Here is a 7,984-nt window from a genome sequence, read left to right on the forward strand (position 1 = left end):
GTTGACCAACCAGCTATTTGTGAAAGCATTGGTGAATCACAGAACTTTCACAAGTTTTAGCACAATGGTTACTTGCATGACAACATACCAGAAAGTGCATTAGTAACTGCTTATTTTTCTCTTGTTTAAAATATTTCAGTCCATCCAATCAGGAAGCAGAAATAGCGCAATGTGACTTGGGTGACCAACCACACACCAGGAACGATAAATAGTGAACAATCAAAACAAAGAGGTTACAAAAACCCCATGGTCTAAAGATAACACAGTAGATAGAGTTACGCTGATTTACACCTTGAAAGGACCTCGCCTCCTAACATTTGTTCAGAATATCCAGTGAATATTTATGAATAATTAATACATTTAAAAAAAAAACCCAAGATCAGTATAAGAAAGTTTTGCTAACCAAGAAAAGGGGCTAAATTCATAATGGCTATTATTCCTAACTAGCAATTCAACCATCTGTAGATTCATCACAAGAGTATTTAAGCACACAACTAGGTTGTAATCCTTGAGGGTTAGATTTTTAAGAACACCGAAGTCCTAATGGATACTTTAGAAAGTTTTACCCTGCACTCCTGCTGCCAATAATACATATGCTTCAAGATATAATTAGAGGACTTCTGCTTTCAGTGCATCTAACTCGAAACCAACACAAAATTCACTTTAGGAGAAAAAACAGAACTGTCCCTGGGCGTTCTAAGGTGTTGCGTAAACCTGGGAAAGATAAAGCTTCATTTCTGGAAAATGGAAACTGAAAGTCAGAGTAAAAAGAACGAGGAGTCCTTGTGGCCCCTTAGAGACTAACAAATTTATTTGGGCATAAGCTTTCGTGGGCTAGAACCCACTTCATTGGATGCATGGAGTGAAAATACAGGAGCAGGTATAAATACATGAAAGGATGGGGGTTGCTTTACCAAGTGTGAGGTCAGTCTAACGAGATAAATCAATTAACAACAGGATACCAAGGGAGGAAAAATAACTTTTGAAGTGGTAAGAGAGTGGATCATTACAGACAGTTGACAAAGTGTGAGTAACAGTAGGGCGAAATTAGTATTGGGGAAGTTGAATATAGGTTTTGTAATGACCCAACCACTCCCAGTCTCTATTCAGGCCTAATCTGATGGTATCCAGTTTGCAGATTAATTCCAGTTCTGCAGCTTTACTTTGGAGTCTGTTTTTGAAGTTTTTTTGTTGAAGAATTGCCACTTTTAGGTCTGTTATTGAGTGACCAGAGATTGAAGTGTTCTCCTACTGGTTTTTGAATGTTATGGTTCTTGTTGTCAGATTTGTGTCCATTTATTCTTTTGCGTAGAGACTGTCTGATTTGGCCAACAGATAGTTTGCAAAGTATGTCTCACTGCTGTGCCACTCAAAAGCACTGAACTCATTTTACTTTTGTGGTGAAAGCAGAGCTGCCCACACATCTCCAATCCTATATTCCTGGGATCTTTGGCTAGCAAAGCGTAGGGTCCTTCCGTCTCTCCTACATATTATTTCAGCACAATTTTAAAAATAAGTTTGAAGTTCTGGCATAAAGAAATGAAATAGTTCAAACGTAAGGCCAGATCCTGCTTGCTATACTGAAATTAACAAAACCATTCAGAGATGGGTAAGGACCCTGTAGGTGACTCAAGGCCTGGATTAAAAAAATATGCCTGTGATAAACTCCTGCTAGCAAAAGAGGGGCTAAGAGGAGCAGTTAGTTCTTTCCCCTTCCAGGAGACATTCACCAGTTTAGAGGTCAGGTTGTGAATGGAAAAAGCAGGTCACCAAATGCAGAGATTTAAGGACTGGCCTACACTCAAGCTTTACCAGTATAACTATGTTAGTCAGGGGTATTGATTCCCTCCAACCCCCGCACATAACACACACAACATAGTTATACCTTTAAAGCCCCAGTGGGGATGCAGTTGTAATAGCAGAAAGGGTGCTGTGACGTTGCACTCCATATGTTTATGGAAATATGCTTAAGAATGTGAATATAATGTAACTGGAATATGCTTTATGCAAATGGTCTCTTGTAAGGTATCATTAGAAAGCTTATAAGATACTGAGTGTGTTCATCCTATTTGTATGTATGTATCATTCTTGTATCTGAAACAAGAAATATGAAGTTAATGCTGAGGTCCTCTTGGTAATTATGCAAAGTGTGGGCATTAATTGTGGTTTAGATGATGGCTCCATTGACTAGGATATTGACTGTAGATGGTTTATTTATTGTGCAAAGTTCCTCCTTTGCCTTGATGGGTCCCCTGTGCTCATTGGCCAATTTGCTCACCTCAGAGATTCACGGCCAGCCCTCAGTTTGGCCACTTTTGCCAGTGGCTCATACCTGCTGTTCTCTCAGCTAACCTCATCACTGGCCAGCATGGGGACAGGAGAAGAATAATCCAGAAGTCTTGCTGACCCACCTAGTGGGTCGGGGGGAGGAGGGGACAGGCTAGAGACCTTCCCCTTTGGTGGGACCCACAGTCCAGGTCATTCCTCTTATATCAAATAGGGAGTTGGGGGAGGATGGGAGGAACCTGGACCTGCCCTCTACTTCGGGTTCCAGCCCAGGGCCCTATGGATTACAGCTGTCTACAGTGTTCCTGTTACAGCTGTGTACAGCTACAACTCCCTGAGCTACTTCCCAAGGCCTCCTCCCCAACACCTTATCCTCATCACAGGACCTTTCTCCTGATGCCAGATAGCGTTTGTACTCCTCAGTCCTCCAGCCGCACACCCTTCACTTTCCATCCTTGTGCGCTACTCACGACTGAAGTGAGGTCCTTTTTAATAGGTGCCCTGATTAGCCTGCCTGTCTTAATTGAGTCTACCATCTTCTTAATTGGCTCCACGTGTCCTAATTAGCTTGCCTTCCTTAATGGTTCCAGCAAGTTCCTGGTTGTTCTGGACCTGCCCCGTACCTTACCAAGGGAAAGGGGACCTGCTTAATCTGGGGCTAATGTATCTGCCTTCTATCACTTTCCTGTAGCCATCTGGGCCTGACCCTGTCACATTACCTGCAAGCCTTCTGTGGACCTGGGGTAATGAAGCCTGTGGGTAATGAAGATGAGGTCTTACAGTGACATGTGATCATGTTACTTGCTACTGGAACCATCTTTAACCTGGTGCTTTCCATTTAGAAGGAAGGGTGGGAACCTAGAGACAGACAAAGGATTCCCGTTCTGTGCCAAAGCCATAAAAGGGGGTGGAACCAGAACAAAGGGGGCTTCAGTCATGAGAAATCCCCTTTGTTACTACCTGAGCTGGAACTAATAAGACCTGTACCGGGGAAGGATTGGGCCCAGACTAAGAAGGGTCTGTCTGTGAAAGAAGCTTATTGGAACATCTCTTGAGGGTGAGATTTCCTGTATCTCAGTTTTTTAATGTATTAGGCTTAGATTGCGTGTTTTTGCTTTATTTTACTTGGTGACTTATCTGTTATTACTTGAAACCACTTAAATCCTACTTTTATACTGTAATAAAATTCACTTGTTTATTAATTAATGAGAGTATGTGATTAATAGCTGGGGGCACAAACAGCTGTGCATATCTCCTTACCAGGTTATAGAGGGCAGACAATTCATGAGTTTACTCTGTATAGAGCTTTATACAGAGTAAATGGATTTATTTGGGGTTTGGATCCCTTTGGAGCGGGTATCTTGGTGCTGGAGACGGGAGTACTTGCTAAGCTGTTTTCAATTAAGTCTGCTGCTTTGGGGCATGGTTCAGACCCTGGATATCGTGTTGCAGCAGGCTAGCGTGTCTGTCTCAGCAAGACAGGTTTTGGTGTCCCAAACTGGTAGGGAAGACGGGCTCAGAGGTAATTCCGCCACATCAGGTGACAGTCCCAAGGGGTTCTCTGTGACCGAACCCGTCACAGATGCCTTATATGGTTGTAATAGTAGAAAGGTGTCTTATTCGGTATGGGAATTTCATTCCAAAGCCAGAATGAGCAAGACTGGCATAAGCACTTTTTACCAGATACCTGACTCCACTCTGGGGTAGTAGGGCTGCGTGTAACTTTAACAGTCTAGTTAAAGCAGCAAAGCTTTTTAGTGCATGACAAGGCCTTAAACGAGTTCATGCGTAATTAGATGTGTCATATTAACCCATGCCAGCTCTGGTAAGAAAAAGGCAGTGTGGTACACTTTGTTGTGCATGGCAGCCATGTGACCACGATGTTAATATGCACGGAGCTCTCCTGCTGTTACACTTTGGCTGTGTCTATACGACAGCTTAAGTTGGCATAACTGATGTTGCTCAGGGGTGCGGATAAGCCACCACCCTGAGCAATGTGAATTATACCAATGTAGGCACTGGTGTGGACAGCCACCACCACTCATTGGGGTGGATTAATTAAGTCGACAAGGAGAGCTCTCTAGTGTAGCATAGCATAATTGTAATATTCTCTTGTGAGTGAATAGAAACAATTGCAAAAAATTAACTTGGATCAAGAAGAGCTTTCTTTGGTTGCACTGGCACCATACCAGGGTGGACTCCTACTTTAAGAAATGTTAGGTTAATGAAATTCCAAAACAAAGTTACAACAGATGTTATTTCCAAGGTTGAGCTGTGTCCTGGCCAGCACTTGCTGTGCTTCCCCTTTTCAATAGTTAGCGTCTTATAGACTTTATGTCAAAAGTGGCCATCAGGATCATCTAGTTCTATCCTCTGAAGTTCTGTTTTTATCAGTTTCCTTCTCCAGGGTACTACTTATTTGCCACAACTTTTGTCTAATTCCTTCTTGAAGCAACAGACCACCATGACACTAAGGACATTATAAGCAACTATGATTGAATTCAACACACAGTAAGCCTAGTTTTCAATCGTGGGAGACTTAGTAGGATGTCCATATTCTGTACTGAGAGGCTGGTATATCACGGAGACAGAGATGGCCACTTAACTCATCCAAATGTGATGCTGGACATCCTGGGAGGATGCCCACAGTTGAACATGGGGTTCTTACTCAACTAGAGCTGGGTTCCTAATATGATAATGGATTTGCAAATGTTTTGGGCAATGGAAGCCAAGAATTCAGTTACAGTTAACTTGTGGGTCATATCAGACAGTGTCTGTGAGTATTTGAGGGCTGTTGTATAGCTGGGAAAAAGTTTGAAAATCCCAAATGTTTTGCACATTTTAGCCTGGGGATGATTAATCTAAAGATTCAGACCAAAGTGAACTTATCACTATATGCCTGTTATTTGTCACTTGTGATTCTTCTTCTTTAACATTCAATTGGGGAGAAGAAATAATGCATTGTGACGCAGAATCAAGAACCCACACACACCATGAGTTAGCCAATAATAGACGATGATACCCATAGGCTGAATTTGTTCCCATAAACTAGTAGGCATTTACTTACAATTAAGACATTCATAGAAGTAAGGATTGGTTCATGAACAATTTGAGAATATTAAAAAGAACTACATCTTCAACAAATGTTATACCCAACTAAGTGGCAGGATGCAGAAAGCAGGGTGAAGTCTGGAAGTAGAGGTGGTTATTTTCCAGTCAATAGATTTGATAGACAAAGGCAGTAATTATATTAATCTAAACATGTGTCCCACTAAGTAACATTTTCCCCTTTAAAAGTTTATCTGCCACCTGGAATTTAGAGGCAAAAGGACTTCCCAGCAAAACTTTACAGGGGGTATGAAACAGACCAATGTCAGCTTTTCAAAAGGCTGAAGAGAGAGGCATCATGCATAAACACAGGAACTTGGGTTGAACTCTGCATAACACATATTATGAACTGGGAAGTCCAGATCTGAACATTTCCTTAACTTTTAAAGATTGAGTTCTGATGTGGTGAAAACAAGAACTGCACGAGCAGAAACAAAAATTAGATGAGCACATGGGAAAAGCAAGAACCTAAACGTTTGATTAGAAATCACCCTCTCTTCTGGGCAGGGGAGTTTTTGCCAGCTTGTCTTTGTTTGTTAAGCTCATGTTGGATACCATCATTCAATCACATATGCCTGTCAATAAAAATCTGCTGCATTTTGACAAAGGCAGGGTTTATCACTTTGATTTTGTTACGCCTCTCTCCCCATCTCTATTGAGCTTTCAGGGGCGGAGACCTTGTATCCATAGTTGTCTCTAAAGCATCCACTAGAACAATACTGGTGCTATATAAATAGTGAGAACTACTAATTGTGTAAACTTCTTTGAAGACCATGAGCTTAGGCCTTGAAGATAAAGTTTTAACCCTATTTTTGGCACAGCGTTTGTCTGCTACCCCACATACCCAACACAAAGCACGTACAACACATGTAAACATTTACTGGGATCTGGGCATACGTGGAAAGCTGTATGCCCTGTTACGAACAGAAAGTGAAGAGTTTTAAAAATGTGTACACCTCTCGGATACAACGGTGATGAGCGCAGTCCCAAAGCCTAGATACCGACCTTAATACAGGCAATCCCTATGGCCCGTGTTCTACAGAAGGTCAGACTAGACAATCACACTGCTGCCTTCTGGCCTTGGATTCTGTGGAATCTCCTGAATGAGAATTCAGCCTTTGGAGAAGGAACTTTAAACTCCAGCTAGGGCCCTATAAGAGCCATTCCTTCAGGAGGTGCACTGAGCCTGTGCCTCCAGTGGGAACTGGCCTGAGTAAAAATAGAGTGAGGATCTCAGGATCTGGCCTGATCATTTAGAGGAACCTCCTCTCCCATGTCTGATTAACAAAATCAGAAACCACAAGGACAAGGAGGTATTGGCTGATGCAACAAGCCACAGATACTGTTTATAAGTCCCTTCATTGCAGAGAGTGAGGGATGCTTGATCCATGTGGCTTGCTATTACAAAATGATGGATGAATTAATATCACACAGATTCACTGATTGCAAATGGAAACCCTATGAGGAGCTACTTTAGTCCAAGGAGCATTATTTACCACACTGGTGAGACAGGCCAATTCCCTTAATTTATGTGTGTCATAAAAATAAAGGGAAGGGTAACCACCTTTCTGTATACAGTGCTATAAAATCCCTCCTGACCAGAGGCAAAACCCTTTCACCTGTAAAGGGTTAAGAAGCTAAGCTAACCTCGCTGGCACCTGACCAAAATGACCAATGAGGAGACAAGATACTTTCAGAGCTGGGGGGGGGGGGAACAAAGGGTCTGTCTGTCTATGTGATGCTTTTGCTGGGAACAGATCAGGAATGCAGCTCAGAACTTCTGTTAGTTAGTAAGTAATCTAGCTAGAAATGCGTTAGATTTCCTTTTGTTTAATGGCTGGTAAAATAGGCTGTGCTGAATGGAATGTATATTCCTGTTTTTGTGTCTTTTTGTAACTTAAGGTTTAGCCTAGAGGGATTCTCTATGTTTTGAATCTGATTACCCTGTAAGGTATTTATCATCCTGATTTTACAGAGGTGATTCTTTTACCTTTTCTTTAATTAAAATTCTTCTTTTAAGAACCTTATTGCTTTTTCATTGTTCTTAAGATCCAAGGGTTTGGGTCTGTGTTCACCTGTACAAATTGGTGAGGATTCTTTATCAAGCCTTCCCCAGGAAAGGGGGTGTAGGGTTGGGGGGTGGGGGGGATATTTTGGGGGAAGACATCTCCAAGTGGACTCTTTCCCTGTTCTTTGTTTAACACGCTTGGTGGTGGCAGCATACTGTTCAAGGACAAGGCAAAGTTTGTACCTTGGGGAAGTTTTTAACCTAAGCTGGTAAGAATAAGCTTAGGGGGTCTTTCATGCGGGTCCCCACATCTGTACCCTAGAGTTCAGAGTGGGGAAAGAACCTTGACAATGTGGGATGTGCCACTGCTCTCATTTGGATGCGCCACAGCTTCTAGAGCAAGTTTTAAAAATGCTTCTGGCTGATGAGGTTTCAGCCTTCTGTTTTTGATGATGCATGTGCCTTGCCTCCTCTGAATCTGACCAAAGAAGGGAAACTGGATCTATCAGTCAACACTAAAGAGAAAGGAACCAGAGTGGAGCCTGGAAAACATTAGCAGATTTCCTTCTCTTCATAAGGCTC

Source organism: Dermochelys coriacea, chromosome 11 (assembly GCF_009764565.3).
Source record: "Dermochelys coriacea isolate rDerCor1 chromosome 11, rDerCor1.pri.v4, whole genome shotgun sequence".
NCBI lineage: Eukaryota > Metazoa > Chordata > Testudines > Dermochelyidae > Dermochelys > Dermochelys coriacea.